At 52.4% G+C, this 20,816-nt stretch overlaps 1 protein-coding gene across 1 annotated transcript in view; it reads right to left on the bottom strand.

Annotated features, from left to right (window-relative positions):
* LOC139241270 (la-related protein 1-like) overlaps positions 1-20,816 on the bottom strand; it is a gene marked incomplete at its 5' end in the record, with an annotated part of 45,463 nt that overhangs the window by 11,506 nt on the left and 13,141 nt on the right. The window lies entirely within an intron of this gene.

Raw genomic sequence — 20,816 nt, 5'->3', positions numbered from 1 at the left:
CACACGTTCCTCACCACGCACAATCGCACACGTTCCTCGCCCCGCACAATCGCACACGTCTCACCCCGCACAATCGCACGCGTTCCTCACTGCGCACAATCGCACGCGTTCCTCACCCCGCACAATCGCACGCGTTCCTCACCCCGCACACGTTCCTCACCCCGCACAATCGCACACGTCGCACCCCGCACAATCGCACACGTCTCACCCCGCACAATCGCACACGTTCCTCACCGCACAATCGCACACGTCTCACCGCGCACAATCGCACTTTCCTCACCGCGCACAATCGCACATGTTCCTCACCGCGCACAATCGCACACGTCTCACCGCGCACAATCGCACACGTCTTCACCGCGCACAATCGCACACGTCTCACCCCGCACAATCGCACACGTCTCACCCCGCACAATCGCACACGTCTCACCCCGCACAATCGCACACGTCTCACCCCGCACAATCGCACACGTCTCACCCCGCACAATCGCACACGTCTCACCCCGCACAATCGCACACGTCTCACACCGCACAATCGCACACGTCTCACCCCGCACAATCGCACACGTCTCACCCCGCACAATCGCACACGTCTCACCCCGCACAATCGCACACGTCTCACCCCGCACAATCGCACACGTCTCACCGCTCACAATCGCACACGTTCCTCACCCCGCACAATCGCACACGTCTCACCACGCACAATCGCACACGTTCCTCACCCCGCACAATCGCACACGTTCCTCACCACGCACAATCGCACACGTTCCTCACCCCGCACACGTTCCTCACCTCGCACACGTTCCTCACCGCGCACAATCGCACACGTTCCTCACCACGCACACGTCTCACTGCACACAATCGCACACGTCTCTCACCCCGCACAATCGCACACGTTCCTCACCCCGCACAATCGCACACGTTCCTCGCCCCGCACAATCGCACACGTTCCTCGCCCCGCACAATCGCACACGTTCCTCACCGCGCACAATCGCACACGTCTCACCGCGCACAATCGCACACGTTCCTCACCCCGCACAATCGCACACGTTCCTCACCGCGCACAATCGCACACGTCTCACCACGCACAATCGCACACGTTCCTCGCCCCGCACAATCGCACACGTTCCTCGCCCCGCACAATCGCACCCGTTTCTCACCACGCACACGTCTCACTGCACACAATCGCACACGTCTCTCACCCCGCACAATCGCACACGTCTCTCACCGCGCACAATCGCACACGTTCCTCACCCCGCACAATCGCACACGTTCCTCACCCCGCACAATCGCACACGTTCCTCGCCCCGCACAATCGCACACGTTCCTCACCGCGCACAATCGCACACGTCTCACCGCGCACAATCGCACACGTTCCTCACCCCGCACAATCGCACACGTTCCTCACCGCGCACAATCGCACACGTTCCTCACCCCGCAAAATCGCACACGTTCCTCGCCCCGCACAATCGCACACGTTCCTCGCCCCGCACAATCGCACACGTTCCTCGCCGCGCACAATCGCACACGTCTCACCACGCACAATCGCACACGTTCCTCGCCGCGCAAAATCGCACACGTTCCTCACCCCGCACAATCGCACACGTTCCTCGCCACGCACAATCGCACACGTTCCTCGCCCCGCACAATCGCACACGTTCCTCGCCCCGCACAATCGCACACGTTCCTCGCCCCGCACAATCGCACACGTTCCTCGCCCCGCACAATCGCACACGTTCCTCGCCCCGCACAATCGCACACGTCTCACTGCACACAATCGCACACGTTCCTCACCGCGCACAATCGCACACGTCTCACCACGCACAATCGCACACGTTCCTCACCACGCACAATCGCACACGTTCCTCGCCCCGCACAATCGCACACGTTCCTCACCACGCACAATCGCACACGTTCCTCACCACGCACAATCGCACACGTTCCTCGCCCCGCACAATCGCACACGTCTCACCCCGCACAATCGCACACGTTCCTCACTGCGCACAATCGCACACGTTCCTCACCCCGCACAATCGCACGCGTTCCTCACCCCGCACACGTTCCTCACCCCGCACAATCGCACACGTCTCACCCCGCACAATCGCACACGTCTCACCCCGCACAATCGCACAAGTCTCACCGCACACAAGTCTCACCCCGCACAATCGCACACGTTCCTCACCACACACAATCGCACACGTTCCTCACCCCGCACAATCGCAGACGTCTCACCGCGCACAATCGCACACGTTCCTCACCGCACAATCGCACACGTCTCACCGCGCACAATCGCACACTTTCCTCACCGCGCACAATCGCACATGTTCCTCACCGCGCACAATCGCACATGTTCCTCACCGCGCACAATCGCACACGTCTCACCCCGCACAATCGCACACGTCTCACCCCGCACAATCGCACACGTCTCACCCCGCACAATCGCACACGTCTCACCCCGCACAATCGCACACGTCTCACCCCGCACAATCGCACACGTCTCACCCCGCACAATCGCACACGTCTCACCCCGCACAATCGCACACGTCTCACCGCGCACAATCGCACACGTCTCACCGCTCACAATCGCACACGTTCCTCACCCCGCACAATCGCACACGTCTCACCACGCACAATCGCACACGTTCCTCACCCCGCACAATCGCACACGTTCCTCACCACGCACAATCGCACACGTTCCTCACCCCGCACACGTTCCTCGCCCCGCACACGTTCCTCGCCGCGCACAATCGCACACGTTCCTCGCCGCGCACAATCGCACACGTTCCTCGCCGCGCACAATCGCACACGTTCCTCACCTCGCACACGTTCCTCACCGCGCACAATCGCACATGTTCCTCACCACGCACACGTCTCACTGCACACAATCGCACACGTCTCTCACCGCGCACAATCGCACACGTTCCTCACCCCGCACAATCGCACACGTTCCTCACCCCGCAAAATCGCACACGTTCCTCGCCCCGCACAATCGCACACGTTCCTCGCCCCGCACAATCGCACACGTTCCTCGCCGCGCACAATCGCACACGTCTCACCGCGCACAATCGCACACGTTCCTCACCCCGCACAATCGCACACGTTCCTCGCCCCGCACACAATCGCACACGTCTCACCGCGCAAAATCGCACACGTTCCTCACCCCGCACAATCGCACACGTTCCTCGCCGCGCACAATCGCACACGTTCCTCGCCGCGCACAATCGCACACGTTCCTCACCGCGCACAATCGCACACGTCTCACTGCACACAATCGCACACGTTCCTCACCACGCACAATCGCACACGTTCCTCACCTCGCACACGTTCCTCGCCCCGCACACGTTCCTCGCCGCGCACAATCGCACACGTTCCTCACCGCGCACAATCGCACACGTCTCACCGCGCACAATCGCACACGTTCCTCGCCTCGCACAATCGCACACGTTCCTCGCCACGCACAATCGCACACGTTCCTCGCCCCGCACAATCGCACACGTTCCTCGCCCCGCACAATCGCACACGTTCCTCGCCCCGCACAATCGCACACGTTCCTCGCCCCGCACAATCGCACACGTTCCTCGCCCCGCACAATCGCACACGTTCCTCGCCCCGCACAATCGCACACGTCTCACTGCACACAATCGCACACGTTCCTCACCGCGCACAATCGCACACGTTCCTCACCGCGCACAATCGCACACGTCTCACCACGCACAATCGCACACGTTCCTCACCACGCACAATCGCACACGTTCCTCGCCCCGCACAATCGCACACGTTCCTCACCACGCACAATCGCACACGTTCCTCGCCCCGCACAATCGCACACGTCTCACCCCGCACAATCGCACACGTTCCTCACTGCGCACAATCGCACACGTTCCTCACCCCGCACAATCGCACGCGTTCCTCACCCCGCACACGTTCCTCACCCCGCACAATCGCACACGTCTCACCCCGCACAATCGCACACGTCTCACCCCGCACAATCGCACAAGTCTCACCGCGCACAAGTCTCACCCCGCACAATCGCACACGTTCCTCACCACACACAATCGCACACGTTCCTCACCCCGCACAATCGCAGACGTCTCACCGCGCACAATCGCACACGTTCCTCACCGCACAATCGCACACGTCTCACCGCGCACAATCGCACACTTTCCTCACTGCGCACAATCGCACATGTTCCTCACCGCGCACAATCGCACATGTTCCTCACCGCGCACAATCGCACACGTCTCACCCCGCACAATCGCACACGTCTCACCCCGCACAATCGCACACGTCTCACCCCGCACAATCGCACACGTCTCACCCCGCACAATCGCACACGTCTCACCCCGCACAATCGCACACGTCTCACCGCGCACAATCGCACACGTCTCACCGCTCACAATCGCACACGTTCCTCACCCCGCACAATCGCACACGTCTCACCACGCACAATCGCACACGTTCCTCACCACGCACAATCGCACACGTTCCTCACCCCGCACACGTTCCTCGCCGCGCACAATCGCACACGTTCCTCGCCGCGCACAATCGCACACGTTCCTCGCCGCGCACAATCGCACACGTTCCTCACCTCGCACACGTTCCTCACCGCGCACAATCGCACATGTTCCTCACCACGCACACGTCTCACTGCACACAATCGCACACGTCTCTCACCCCGCACAATCGCACACGTTCCTCGCCCCGCACAATCGCACACGTTCCTCGCCCCGCACAATCGCACACGTTCCTCACCGCGCACAATCGCACACGTCTCACCGCGCACAATCGCACACGTTCCTCACCCCGCACAATCGCACACGTTCCTCACCGCGCACAATCGCACACGTCTCACCACGCACAATCGCACACGTTCCTCGCCCCGCACAATCGCACACGTTCCTCGCCCCGCACAATCGCACACGTTTCTCACCACGCACACGTCTCACTGCACACAATCGTACACGTCTCTCACCCCGCACAATCGCACACGTCTCTCACCGCGCACAATCGCACACGTTCCTCACCCCGCACAATCGCACACGTTCCTCGCCCCGCACAATCGCACACGTTCCTCGCCGCGCACAATCGCACACGTCTCACCGCGCACAATCGCACACGTTCCTCACCCCGCACAATCGCACACGTTCCTCGCCGCGCAAAATCGCACACGTTCCTCACCCCGCACAATCGCACACGTTCCTCACCCCGCACACGTTCCTCGCCCCGCACACGTTCCTCGCCGCGCACAATCGCACACGTTCCTCGCCGCGCACAATCGCACACGTTCCTCACCGCGCACAATCGCACACGTCTCACTGCACACAATCGCACACGTCTCTCACCGCACACAATCGCACACGTTCCTCACCCCGCAGAATCGCACACGTTCCTCACCCCGCACAATCGCACACGTTCCTCGCCCCGCACAATCGCACACGTTCCTCACCCCGCACAATCGCACACGTTCCTCACCCCGCACAATCGCACACGTTCCTCGCCCCGCACAATCGCACACGTTCCTCGCCCCGCACAATCGCACACGTTCCTCACCCCGCACAATCGCACACGTTCCTCGCCCCGCACAATCGCACACGTTCCTCGCCCCGCACAATCGCACACGTTCCTCACCGCGCACAATCGCACACGTCTCACCGCGCACAATCGCACACGTTCCTCACCCCGCACAATCGCACACGTTCCTCACCGCGCACAATCGCACACGTCTCACCACGCACAATCGCACACGTTCCTCGCCCCGCACAATCGCACACGTTTCTCACCACGCACACGTCTCACTGCACACAATCGCACAAGTTCCTCACCGCGCACAATCGCACACGTTCCTCACCCCGCACAATCGCACACGTTCCTCACCGCGCACAATCGCACACGTCTCACCATGCACAATCGCACACGTTCCTCGCCCCGCACAATCGCACACGTTTCTCACCACGCACACGTCTCACTGCACACAATCACACACGTCTCTCACCCCGCACAATCGCACACGTCTCTCACCGCGCACAATCGCACACGTTCCTCGCCCCGCACAATCGCACACGTTCCTCGCCCCGCAAAATCGCACACGTTCCTCGCCCCGCACAATCGCACACGTTCCTCGCCGCGCACAATCGCACACGTTCCTCGCCCCGCACAATCGCACACGTCTCACCGCGCACAATCGCACACGTTCCTCACCCCGCACAATCGCACACGTTCCTCGCCGCGCAAAATCGCACACGTCTCACCGCGCACAATCGCACACGTTCCTCACCCCGCACAATCGCACACGTTCCTCGCCCCGCACAATCGCACACGTTCCTCACCCCGCACAATCGCACACGTTCCTCACCCCGCACAATCGCACACGTTCCTCACCCCGCACAATCGCACACGTTCCTCACCCCGCACAATCGCACACGTTCCTCACCACGCACACGTCTCACTGCACACAATCGCACATGTCCCTCGCCCCGCACAATCGCACACGTTCCTCACCGCGCACAAGTTCCTCACCCCGCACAATCGCACACGTTCCTCGCCACGCACAATCGCACACGTTCCTCGCCCCGCACACAATCGCACACGTCTCTCACTGCACACAATCGCACACGTCTCTCACTGCACACAATCGCACACGTCTCTCACTGCACACAATCGCACACGTCTCTCACTGCACACAATCGCACACGTCTCTCACTGCACACAATCGCACACGTCTCTCACTGCACACAATCGCACACGTCTCTCACTGCACACAATCGCACACGTCTCTCACTGCACACAATCGCACACGTCTCTCACTGCACACAATCGCACACGTCTCTCACTGCAAGTTTAACCATCTTACCAGCTCGAGAACTAAACCCGGAGTAAAAACAGATCGGTTCATTCGGTAATTCATCAATAGCCATTCCGATAACCACGAGTTATAAAAGGGGTCAGAGGGTCTAGTAAGGAGGAGGAACTGAGGGAAATCCTTATTAGTCGGGAAATTGTGTTGGGGAAATTGATGGGATTGAAAGCCGATAAATCCCCAGGGCCTGATGGACTGCATCCCAGAGTACTTAAGGAGGTGGCCTTGGAAATAGCGGATTCATTGACAGTCATTTTCCAACATTCCATTGACTCTGGATCAGTTCCTATGGAGTGGAGGGTAGCCAATGTAACCCCACTTTTTAAAAAAGGAGGGAGAGAGAAAACAGGGAATTATAGACCAGTCAGCCTGACATCGGCAGTGGGTAAAATGATGGAATTAATTATTAAGGATGTCATAGCAGCGCATTTGGAAAGAGGTGACATGATAGGTCCAAGTCAGCATGGATTTGTGAAAGGGAAATCATGCTTGACAAATCTTCTGGAATTTTTTGAAGATGTTTTCAGTAGAGTTGACAAGGGAGAACCAGTTGATGTGGTATATTTGGACTTTCAGAAGGCTTTCGACAAGGTCCCACACAAGAGATTAATGTGCAGTTAAAGCACATGGGATTGGGGGTAGTGTGCTGACATGGATTGAGAACTGGTTGTCAGACAGGAAGCAAAGAGTAGGAGTAAATGGGTACTTTTCAGAATGGCAGGCAGTGACTAGTGGGGTACCGCAAGGTTCTGTGCTGGGGCCCCAGCTGATTACACTGTACATTATGATTTGGACGAGGGGATTAAATGTAGTATCTCCAAATTTGTGGATGGCACTAAGTTGGGTGGCAGTGTGAGCTGCGAGGAGGATGCTATGAGGCTGCAGAGTGACTTGGATAGGTTAGGTGAGTGGGCAAATGCATGGCAGATGAAGTATAATGTGGATAAATGTGAGGTTATCCACTTTGGTGGTAAAAACAGAGAGACAGACTATTATCCGAATGGTGACAGATTAGGAAAAGGGGAGGTGCAACGAGACCTGGGTGTCATGGTACATCAGTCATTGAAGGTTGGCATGCAGGTACAGCAGGCGGTTAAGAAAGCAAATGGCATGTTGGCCTTCATAGCGAGGGGATTTGAGTACAGGGGCAGGGAGGTGTTGCTACAGTTGTACAGGGCCTTGGTGAGGCCACACCTGGAGTATTGTGTACAGTTTTGGTCTCCTAACTTGAGGAAGGACATTCTTGCTATTGAGGGAGTGCAGCGATGGTTCACCAGACTGATTCCCGGGATGGTGGGACTGACCTATCAAGAAAGACTGGATCAACTGGGCTTGTATTCACTGGAGTTCAGGAGAATGAGAGGGGACCTCATAGAAACGTTTAAAATTCTGATGGGTTTAGACAGGTTAGATGCAGGAAGAATGTTCCCAATGTTGGGGAAGTCCAGAACCAGGGATCACAGTCTAAGGATAAGGGGTAAGCCATTTAGGACCGAGATGAGGAGAAACTTGTTCACCCAGAGAGTGGTGAACCTGTGGAATTGTCTACCACAGAAAGTTGTTGAGGCCAATTCACTAAATATATTCAAAAAGGAGTTAGATGAGATCCTTACTACTCGGGGGATCAAGGGGTATGGTGAGAAAGCAGGAATGGGGTACTGAAGTTGCATGTTCAGCCATGAACTCATTGACTGGTGGTGCAGGCTAGAAGGGCCGAATGGCCTACTCCTGCACCTATTTTCTATGTTTCTATGTTTCAACCAGAGCGTGTGCATTTCAGTGAGAGTAATTCTGATCAGAAACATGACAGTACTGCAGTTACATGGATAGATCCCAATAATAGCCACCAAGCACAGGAGCCACTGTAAAACGGAACAATCTGCCACTAAAGTCCTGAAAGGAGGTTTGTCAAACACAAGCATTTCTCTTCCCTCAGCCTTCACAGCACGGGAGCACGGGGATGGAATCTGGGATGACGGAAGTGAATGAAGGAGCACGGGATGGAATGCGGAGCGCAGCACTCTGCTGCCGCAGATTGCTGTCCAAGCTCAGGCAGCAGAAAATATTCTGCCCGCCGCCACCGATTGTACACCATGTGAGGAACAGACCAGTCCCAACATCAGCCTGGGACAGTGGACCGAGAGAGAATGAGTGTGTGTCCCGGGGGGGGGGGGGGGGGCGGCAAGGGGGACCGGGGGGGGGGGATGGGGATCCGAGGGGGGCGGGGCGGCAAGGGGGACCGGGGGGGGGGGATGGGGATCCGAGGGGGGCGGGGCGGCAAGGGGGACCGGGGGGGGGCAATGGGGACACAGGGGGGCGGGGCAATGGGGAGCCGAGGGGGGGGTCGATGGGGAACCGGGGGGGGGGTGGGTTCAATGGGGAGCCCGGGGGGAGGCAATGGGGAGCCGAGGGGGGGGGTCGATGGGGAACCTGGGGGGGGGGTCGATGGGGAACCTGGGGGGGGGGGTCGATGGGGAACCTGGGGGGGGGGGGGTCAATGGGGAGCCGAGGGGGGGGGTCGATGGGGAACCGGGGGGGGGGGGGGGGGTGGGGGGGGGTCACAAGCACTTCACCTCCGTTTATACAAGGAAAGGTTAGAATGCAGCCAGGAATGGGAAGCGAGTCGGGAGGCCACAGAGGTCGGTGAGTTCGGGAGGCCCGGAGATCGATGAGGTGAGTTGGTGAGTAGCTCTCTTTTCTCTATTACTTTTTAAGTTGATTTTAAACTAGATAAGGCTAACTCGAGGGATGGCAGGGCAGCTCAGCCCCGTGGAGTGCACATCCTGCGACATGTGGGAAGTCCTGGATGCTTCACGCAGCCTAGACAACCCTGTGTGCAGGAGGTGTCTCCAGCTTCAACTGTTCGAGCTCCGTGTTTCAGAGCTGGAGCAGGGGTGGAGTCAGTACGGTGCATCCGCGAGGCTGAGAGCTACATGGATAGCCCGTTTCAGGAGGTGGTCATCCCACAGTTTAAAGGTGTGCAGGTAGAGGGGGAGTGGGTGACCACCAGACACGGTAAGTGTGCTCGGCAGATAGCACAGGAGTCCCCCCATGAGTCCATCTTACTTTCAAACCGATATTCACTTCTGAGTATCAGTGCCTCTGGGGAGGGCAGCCAGAGCCAATTCCAAGGCACCACGGGAGGCTCAGCTGCACAGGGGGAAGGGACAAAGAACAAAAGAGCCCTGGTGATCGGGGAGTCTATAGTTAGGGGAACAGCAGGAATGGGGTACTGAAGTTGCATGATCAGCCATGATCATATTGAATGGCGGTGCAGGCTCGAAGGGCCGAATGGCCTACTCCTGCACCTATTTTCTATGTTTCTATATCGATCTTCTGGTCAGGTGGGCAGAGCAGTGGCAAATAGAATTTAATTCAGAGGTGTGAGGTGATGCACATTGGGAGGGCTAATAAGGAAAGGGTATACACATTAAGCGGTAGGCCACTTCATAGTGTAGATGAACAAAGGGGCCTTGGAGTGCTTGTCCACAGATCCCTGAAAGTGGCAGACCAGGTGGATAAGGCAGTTGAGAAGGCATACGGAATGCTTGCATTTATTGGCCGGGACACAGACTACAAGAGCAGGGAGTTTATGCTTAAATTGCATAATACTTTGTTGAGGCCACAGCTGGAGTACTGTGTGCAGTTTTGGTCACTGTATTATAGGAAGGACGCGATTGTACTAGAGAGGTTGCAGAGGAGATTTACTAGGATGCTGCCTGGAATGGAGAATCTTAGTTATGAGGACAGATTGGATAAGCTGGATTTGTTCTCATTGGAACAGAGGAGGTTGAGAGGAGACCTCATTGAGGTATACAAAATATTGAGGGGCCTGGACATAGTGGATAGTAAGGGGCTATTTCCATTGGTGGAGGGCTTATTACAAGGGTGCATATTTTTAAGGTGGTTGGTGGAAGATTTAGAGGGGATTTGAGGGGGGGGCTTCTTTACGCAGAGGGTTGCGGGGATCTGGAACTCGCTGCCTGGAAGAGTGGTGGATGCAGAAACCCTCACCACTTTTAAGAGATGGTTGGATGGGCACTTAAAGTGCAGTAACCTGCAGGGTTACAGACCTAGAGCTGGTAATTGGGATTAGACTGGATGACCTTTTGTTGGATGGAACAGATATAATGGTAAGTACTGCAGGGACTAGAATACGGCCAGGGTGATCTCCTGGACTAGTGTCGATCACCTGGATGGGTTGGAGAGGAATTTTCCCAGATTTTTTTCCCTAAATTGGCCTGGGTTTGTGTCTGGTTTTTGCCTCTCCCAGGAGATCACATGGCTCCGGTTGGGGTGGAGTGTAGAATGTTTCAGTTTAAGGGGTGTCGCAGTTGTGTGAGGTGGACTGGTTGCTCTTTGCCTTTCCATCGTTGTTCATGGGTTTAGATGTAACCTTCAGGGCTGCTGACCGAGGGCCGTGCGGCTCTTGTCAGCCGGCGCGGACACGATGGGCCGGAATGGCCTCCTTCTGCGCTGTAAATTGCTATGTTTCTGAGGAGGTGGTACTCAGTAAGATAACAGGACTAAAGGTGGATAAATCCACTGGACCTGATGGCTTGCATCCTCGGGTCTTGAGAAGTAGCGGCAGGGATTGTGGATGCATTGGTTGTAATTTACCAAAATTCCCTGGATCCTGGGGAGGACCCAGCAGATTGGAAAACTGCAAATGTAAAGCCCCTATTTAAAAAAGGAGGCAGACAAAAAGCAGGAAACTATAGACCAGTTAGCCTAACATCTGTGGTTGGGAAAATGCTGGAGTCCATTATTAAAGAAGCAATAGCAGGACATTTGGAAAAGCATAATTCGGTCAGGCAGAGTCAGCATGGATTTATGAAAGGGAAATCATGTTTGATAAATTTGCTGGAATTCTTTGAGGATGTAACGAACAGGGTGGATAAAGGGGAACCAGTGGATGTGGTGTATTTGGATTTCCAGAAGGCATTTGACAAGGTACCACTTAAAAGGTTACTGCACAAGATAAAAGTTCACGGGGTTGGGGGTAATATATTAGCATGGATAGAGGATTGGCTAACTAATAGAAAAGAGAGAGTCGGGATAAATGGGTCATTCTCGGGTTGGCAATCAGTAACTAGTGGGGTGCCACAGGGATCAGTGCTGGGACCCCAACTATTTAAAATCTACATTATTGTATTGGAAGAAGGGACCGAGTGTAATGTAGCCAAGTTTGCTGACGATACAAAGATGGAAGGAAAAGCAATGTGTGAGGAGGACACAAAAAATCTGCAAAAGGACATAGACAGGCTAAGTGAGTGGGCAAAAATTTGGCAGATGGAGTATAATGTGGGAAAGTGTGAGGTCATGCATTTTGGCAGAAAAAAATCAAAGAGCAAGTTATTATTTAAACGGAGAAAAATTGCAAAGTGCTACAGTACAGCGGGACCTGGGGGTACTTGAGCATGAAACACAAAAGGTTAGTATGCAGGTACAGCAAGTGATCAGGAAGGCGAATGGTATCTTGGCCTTTATTGCAAAGGGGATGGAGTATAAAAGCATGGAAGTCTTGCTACAGATATACAGGGTATTGGTGAGGCCACACCTGGAATACTGCATGCAGTTTTGGTTTCCATATTTAAGAAAGGATATACTTGCTTTGGAGGCAGTTCAGAGAAAGTTCACTCGGTTGATTCCGGGGATGAGGGGGTTGACTTATGAAAGGTTGAGTAGGTTGGGCCTCTACTCATTGGAATTCAGAAGAATGAGACGTGATCTTATCGTAACGTATCAGATTATGAGGGGGCTTGACAAGGTGGATGCAGAGAGGATGTTTCCACTGATGGGGGAGACTAGAACTAGGGAGCATAATCTTAGAATAAGGGGCCGCCCATTTAAAACTGAGATGAGGAATTTTTTCTCTGAGGGTTGTGGATCTGTGGAATTCGCTGCCTCAGAGAGCTGTGGAAGCTGGGTCATTGAATATATTTAAGACAGAGATTGATAGTTTCTTAACCGATAAGGGAATAAGGGGTTATGGGGAGCGGGCGAGGAAGTGGAGCTGAGTACATGATCAGATCAGCCATGGTCTGTCTTATTGAATGGCGGAACAGGCTCGAGGGGCCAGAGGCCTACTCCTGCTCCTATTTCTTATGTTAAGTTAATTTGATACAGTGCTCCGGAGTAGAGAGCAGGGCAGTGGGATTAGTTTGGGAATGATACCGGACTATGGGGAGAGAGCGGGGCAGTGGGATTAATTGGGGTTTGATACAGTGCTCTGGGGAGAGAGCAGGGCAGTGGGATTAGTTTGGGAATGATACCGGACTATGGGGAGAGAGCGGGGCAGTGAGATTATGGGATTGCTGTCGCAAAAAGCCGGCAGAAAGGCCTCGGTCTGTGCTCCAATCAACTGTGGGTCCAGATGTTTTTCAGACTGTCAGTGGGTGGTGCTGTGTCCGAGATTTGTGCTGGGACCCCTTTCCTTTTTCATTGATATGGATGCTGGCAGAAGAATGCTGAACATTTCTGTTAACAAATTGAGAGGCACAGCAAACTGGGAGGAGAATTACAGCAGGACGCAAAGGCTGCTGGGCAGACTGGTGGCATATACAGTTCACTGCGGAGAAATGTGAAGTGGGGCACTTTGGGGCAAGAAGTGACTCCAAACGATAAAAAATTGTGAGGAGGAGGGACACTGATCACAAAAAGGTTGCAATTCAGGCAGAAAAGGCCATAAAAAAAGTAAAGGGGAATCTGGGTATTATACACAAGCATTTAATATCAAAGCAAGAGCCTGATGCTGAATCTGTACATTGTTTAGGCCACAGGTGGAAGTGTGTGTAGTTCTGGGCAGCCTTTACATGAAGTATATTGGAGCCCTGCCGAGGGACACTGAAGAGTCACGTATCGTTATGACGGGAAGATAAAAAATTTAGGACCTTATTCATTGGGTCAGAGAGATTTAAGAGGAATCTAAGGAGATTTTTAACATTATAAATGTTTTGAGAGGATAAAATACTGATTCAAGAAAAGAATTCATAGAACGTTACAGCACAGGAGACCATTGGTCCCATTGAGCCTGTGCTGGCTCTGTGACAGAGCGATCCAATCAATCCCACTCCCCGGCAAATGAGTCCTCTTCAAGTACATGTCCAATTGCCTTTTGAAAGATCCTCTGGAATCTGATTCCCCCGCCCTTTCAGGCACTGCGTTCCAGATCTTCACAACCCAGTGTGAGGATATTTCTCATTTCCCCTCAGGTTCTTTGGCCAATTATTTTAAATTGTGACCTCTGGTTACCGGCCCACTGCCAGAGGGAACAGATTCTCCCGACTTGCTTTATCAAAACCACTCATCATTTTGAATGCCTCTATTAGGTCTAATAGAGACATTCAGGGGGATGGGAATCTATGCAGGGAGACAGAGGGAAGTAGAATGGGGGCAGAAACAAAAGATAGAAAGAAGTAAAAGTAAAAGTGGAGGGCAGAGAAACCCAAGGCAAAAAGCAAAAAGGGCCACATTTTACAGCAAAATTCTAAAGGGGCAAAGTGTGTTAAAAAGACAAACCTGAAGGCTCTGTGCCTCAATGTGAGGAGTATTCAGAATAAGGTGGACGAATTAACTGCGCAGACAGTAGTGAACGGATATGATGTAATTGGCATCACGGAGACATGGCTCCAGGGTGATCAAAGTTGGGAACTCAACATCCAAGGGTATTTAACATTCAGGAAGGATAGACAGAAAGGAAAAGGAGGCGGGGTAGCGTTGCTGGTTAAAGAGGAAATTAACGCAATAGTAAGAAAAGACATTAGCCTGGATGATGTGGAATCGGTATGGGTGGAGCTACGGAATACCAAAGGGCAGAAAACGCTAGTGGGAGTTGTGTACAGACCACCAAACAGTAGTAGTGAGGTTGGGGACAGCATCAAACAAGAAATTAGGGATGTGTGCAATAAAGGTACACCAGTTATCATGGGCGACTTTAATCTACATATTGATTGGGCTAACCAAACTGGTAGCAATGCGGTGGAGGAGGATTTCCTGGAGTGTATTAGGGATGGTTTTCTCAACCAATATGTCGAGGAACCAACTCGAGGGCTGGCCATCCTAGACTGGGTGATGTGTAATGAGAAGGGACTAATTAGCAATCTTGTTGTGCGACGCCCCTTGGGGAAGAGTGACCATAATATGGTAGAGTTCTTTATTAAGATGGAGAGTGACACAGTTAGTTCAGAGACTAGGGTCCTGAACTTAAGGAAAGATAACTTCGATGGTTTGAGACGTGAATTGGCTAGGATAGACTGGCGAATGATACTTAAAGGGTTGACGGTGGATAGACAATGGCAAATATTCAAATATCACATGGATGAACTTCAACAATTGTACATCCCTGTCTGGAGTAAAAATAAAACGGGGAAAGTGGCTCAACCGTGGCTAACAAGGGAAATTAAGGATAGTGTTAAATCCAAGGAAGAGGCATATAAATTGGCCAGAAAAAGCAGCAAACCCGAGGACTGGAAGAATTTTATAATACAGCAGCGGAGGACAAAGGGTTTAATTAGGAGGGGGGAAATAGAGTATGAGAGGAAGCTTGCTGGGAACATAAAAACTGAATGCAAAAGCTTCCATAGATATGTGAAGAGAAGAAGATTAGCGAAAACAAACGTAGGTCCCTTGCAGTCAGATTCAGGTGAATTTATAATGAGGAACAAAGAAATGGCAGACCTGTTAAACAAATACTTTGGTTCTGTCTTCATGAAGGAAGACACAAATAACCTTCCGGAAATACTAGGGGACCGAGGGTCTAGTGAGGAGGAGGAACTGAAGGAAATCTTTATTAGGTAGGAAATTGTGTTGGGGAAATTGATGAGATTGAAGGCCGCTAAATCCCCGGGGTCTGATAGTCTGCATCCCAGAGTACTTAAGTGGCCCTAGAAATAGTGGATGCATTGGTGATCATTTTCCAACAGTCTATCGACTCTGGATCAGTTCCTATGGACTGGAGGGTAGCTAATGTAACACCACTTTTTAAAAAGGGAGGGAGAGAGAAAACGGGTAATTATAGACAAGTTAGCCTGACATCAGTAGTGGGGAAAATGTTGGAATCAATTATTAAAGATGAAATAGCAGTGCATTTGGAAAGCAGTGACTGGATCGGTCCAAGTCAGCATGGATTTATGAAAGGGAAATCCTGCTTGACAAATCTTCTAGAATTTTTTGAGGATGTAACTGGTAGAGTGGACAAGGGAGAACCAGTGGATGTGGTGTATTTGGACTTACAAAAGGCTTTTGACACGGTCCCACACAAGATATTGTTGTGCAAAATTAAAGCACATGGTATTGGGGGTACGTGGATAGAGAACTGGTTGGCAGACAGGAAGCAGAGAGTCGGGATAAACGGGTCCTTTTCAGAATGGCAGGCAGTGACTAGTGGGGTGCCTCAGGGGTTAGTGCTGGGACCCCAGCTATTTACTATATACATTAATGATTTGGATGAAGGAATTGAGTGTAATATCTCCAAGTTTGCAGATGACACTAAGCTGGGTGGCGGTGTGAGCTACGAGAAGGATGCTAAGAGGCTGCAGGGTGACTAGGACAGGTTAGGTGAGTGGGCAAATGCATGGCAGATGCAGTATAATGTGGATAAATGTGAGGTTATCCACTTTGGTGGTAAAAACACGAAGGCAGAATATTATCTGAATGGCGGCAGATTAGGAAAAGGGGAGGTGCAATGAGACCTGGGTGTCATGGTTCATCAGTCATTGAAAGTTGGCATACAGGTACAGCAGACGGTGAAGAAGGCAACTGGTATGTTGGCCTTCATAGCTAGGGGATTTGAGTATAGGAGCAGGGAGGTCTTACTGCAGTTGTACAGGGCCTTGGTGAGGCCTCACCTGGAATATTGTGTTCAGTTTTGGTCTCCTAATCTGAGGAAGGACGTTCTTGCTATTGAGGGAGTGCAGCGAAGGTTCACCAGACTGATTCCCGGGATGGCAGGACTGACATATGAGGAGAAACTGGATTGACTGGGCCTGTATTCACTGGAGTTTAGAAGGATGAGAGGGGATCTCATTGAAACATATAAAATTCTGATGGGACTGGACAGGTTAGATGCAGGAAGAGTGTTCCCAATGTTGGGGAAGTCCAGAACCAGGGGTCACAGTCTAAAGATAAGGGGTAAGCCATTTAGGACCGAGATGAGGAGAAACTTCTTCACTCAGAGAGTTGTTAACATGTGGAATTCCCTGCCGCAGAGAGTTGTTGATGCCAGTTCATTGGATGTATTAAAGAGGGAGTTAGATATGGCCCTTACGGCTAAAGGGATCAAGGGGTATGGAGAGAAAGCAGGAAAGGGGTACTGAGGTGAATGATCAGCCATGATCTTATTGAATGGTGGTGCAGGCTCGAAGGGCCGAATGGCCTACTCCTGCACCTATTTTCTATGTTTCTATGTTTTAACAATCCCAGCTTCTCCAGTCTCTCCAGATAACTGAAGTCCCTCATCCCTCGTATCATCCTGGTCAATCTCCTCTGCACACTCTCCAAGGCCTTGACAACCTTCCAGAAGTGTGGTGCCCACAATTGTCCAACCACAGTCCAGCTGAGGCCTAACCAGTGATTTATAAAGGAGATCCCTGTCTTAAATCTCACTCAGTGCCACTTACGCATTAGTCCCTGTGCTCACTGCCCCATGTCCTAACTCACACCAAGTCCTGCTGACCCATCACTCCCTGTGCTCACTGCCCGTGTCCTAACTCGCACCCAGTCCCATTGACCCATCACCCCCTGCGCTCGCTGCCCGTGTCCTAACTTGCACCCAGTCTCGCTCACCCATCACCCGGTGTCCTAACTCGCACCCAGTCCCGCTCACTCATCACCCCGTGTCCTAACTCGCACCAAGTCCCGCTCACTCATCACCCCGTGTCCTAACTCGCAACCAGTCCCGCTCATCCATCACCCTCTGTCCTAACTCACACCCAGTCCCACTCACCCATTACCCCGTGTCCTAACTCGCACCATGTCCCGCTCACCCATCACCCCGTGCTCGCTGACCCGTGTCCTAACTCGCACCCAGTCTCGCTCATCCATCACTCCGTGTCCTAACTTGCACCCAGTCCCGCTCACCCATCACCCCATGTCCTAACTCACACCCAGTCCCGCTCACTCATCACCCCCTGTCCTAACTCGCACCATGTCCCGCTCACTCATCACCCCCTGTCCTAACTTGCACCCAGTCCCGCTCACCCATCACCCCATGTCCTAACTCACACCCAGTCCCGCTCACTCATCACCCCCTGTCCTAACTCGCACCATGTCCCGCTCACCCATCACCCCGTGCTCGCTGACCCGTGTCCTAACTCGCACCCAGTCCCGCTCACACATCACCCCCTGTCCTAACTCACACTCAGTCCCACTCACCCAGTGCTCACTGACCTATATTGGCTTCTGGTTAAGCAACACCTCGATTTCAAAATTCTGAAACTCATTTTCAAATCCCTCCATGCCTCACCTTCCCTATGTCTGTAATCTCCTCCAGTCCCACAACCGCCACACCCCCTCCCCCAAGATGTCTGCACTCCTCTAATTCTGCCCTCCTGACCATCCCTGATTATAATCGCTCCACCATCGGTGGCCGTGACGTCTGCTGCCTTGGCCCCAAGCTCTGGAACTCCCTCCCTAAACCTCTCCAACTCTCTATCCTCCTCCAAGATGATTTTGGTCACCTGCGCTAATTTCCACATGCGGCTCGGCGTCAAATTTTTAAACCTGATAATACTCCTGTGAAGGCACCTTGGGATGTTTCACTGCAATAAAGGCGCTATATAGACACAAGCTGTTGTTGTTTCGCAGGACTTCCTTGTTCTTATATTCAATGCCCCTATTTACAAAGCAGAGTCTCCCATACACTTTCTTAACCAGATCATCAACTTGCCCTGCCACCTTCAAGGATTTGTGAATGTGCCCCCCGCCCCCCCCCAGGTCTCTCTGCTCTTGCCCCCCCCTCAAATAGCACCATGTAGATTCTAGCTCCTCGCCTTGCAGTTCCTCACAAAGTGCATCACTTCATACTTATCCACATTAAAATGCATCGGCCCATTTCTCCAGTCTGTCCGTGTCCTCCTGAAAGCTGATACTTTCATGCTCACTATTGACTATGCTGCCTCGTTTAGTAGCGTCCTCAACCCTCAAACCTGTTCTCCCCGCACATAGAAACATAGAGAATAGGTGCAGGAGGCCTTTCGGCCCTTCAAGCCTACACCGCTGTTCAATATGATCATGGCTGATCATTCAACATCAGTACCCCACCCCAGCCTTCTCTCCATACGCCCGATCCCTTTAGCCACAAGGGCCACATCTAACTCCCTTTTGAATATGTCCAATGAACTGGTCTCAACAACTTTCTGTGGCAGAGAATTCCACAGGCTCACAACTCAGTGAAGAAGTTTCTCATCATCTCGGTCCTAAATGACTTACCCCTTATCCTTAGACTGTTGCCCCTGGTTCTGGACTTCCCCAACTTCAGGAACATTCTTCCTCCATCTAACCTGTCCAGTCCCGTCAGAATTTTATATGTTTTTGTGAGATCCCCTCTCATTCTTCTAAATTCCAGTGAGTATAATCCTAGCCAATCCAGTCTTTCCTCATGCATCAGTCCTGCCATCCCGGGAATCAGTCTGGTGAACCTTCGCTGCACTCCCTCAATAGCAAGAATGTCCTTCCTCAGATTAGGAGACCAAAAATGAACACAATACTCCAGGTGTGGTCTCTCACCAAGGCCCTGTACAACTGCAGCAACACCTCCCTGCTCCTATACTCAAATCCCCTCGCTATGAAGGCCAACATGCCATTTCCTTTCTTCACCACCTGCTGTATCTGCATGCCGACCTTCAATGACTGATGTACCATGACACCCAGGTCTCGTTGCACCTCCCCTTTTACTAATCTGTCACTATTCAGATCTGTCTTCCTGTTTTGCCACCAAAGTGGATAACCTCACATTTATCCACATTATACTTCATCTGCCATGCATTTGCCCACTCACCTAACCTATCCAAGTCACCCTGCAGCCTCTTAGCATCCTCCTCACAGCTCACACCACCACCCAGCTTAGTGTCATCTGCAAACTTGGAGATATTACATTCAATTCCTTCCTCTAAATCAATATATATTGTAAATAGCTGGGTCCCAGCACTGAACCTTGCGGTACCCCACTAGTCAACGCCTGTCATTCTGAAAAGGACCCGTTTATTCCCACTCTTTGCTTCCTGTCTGCCAACCAGTTCTCTATCCACGTCAGTACATTACCCCCAATACCATGTGCTTTAATTTTGCACACTAATCTCTTGTGTGAGACCTTGTCAAAAGCCTTTTGAAAGTCCAAATACACCACATCCATTGGTTCTTCCTTGTCCACTCTACTAGTTACATCCTCAAAAAACTCTAGATTTGTCAAGCATGATTTCCCTTTCATAAATCCATGCTGACTTGGACCGATCCTGTCACTGCTTTCCAAATGCGCTGCTATTACATCTTTAATAATTGGCTCCAGCATTTTCCCCACCACCGATGTCAGGCTAACCGGTCTATAATTACCCAAGTTCTCTCTCCCTCCTTTTTAAAAAAGTGGGGTTACATTAGCTACCCTCCAGTACATAGGAACTGATCCAGAGTCCATGGAATGTTGGAAAATGATCACCAATGCATCCACTATTTCTAGGGCCACTGCCTTAAGTACTCTGGGATGCAAACTATCAGGCCCTGGGGATTTATCGGCCTTCAATCCCATCAATTTCCCTAACACCATTTCCTGACTATTAAGGATTTCCCTCAGTTCTCCCTTCTCGCTAGACCCTAGTATTTTCGGGAGGTTATTCGTGTCTTCCTTAATGAAGACAGAACCAAAGTATTTGTTCAACTGGTCTGCCATTTCTTTGTTCCCCATTATGAATTCACCTGAATCTGACTGCAAGGGACCTATGTTTGTCTTCACTAATCTTTTTCTCTTCAC

The sequence above is a fragment of the Pristiophorus japonicus genome, unplaced genomic scaffold (assembly GCF_044704955.1).
Source record: "Pristiophorus japonicus isolate sPriJap1 unplaced genomic scaffold, sPriJap1.hap1 HAP1_SCAFFOLD_1016, whole genome shotgun sequence".
NCBI lineage: Eukaryota > Metazoa > Chordata > Chondrichthyes > Pristiophoridae > Pristiophorus > Pristiophorus japonicus.
This window is presented reverse-complemented; position numbering and strand designations above follow the sequence as displayed.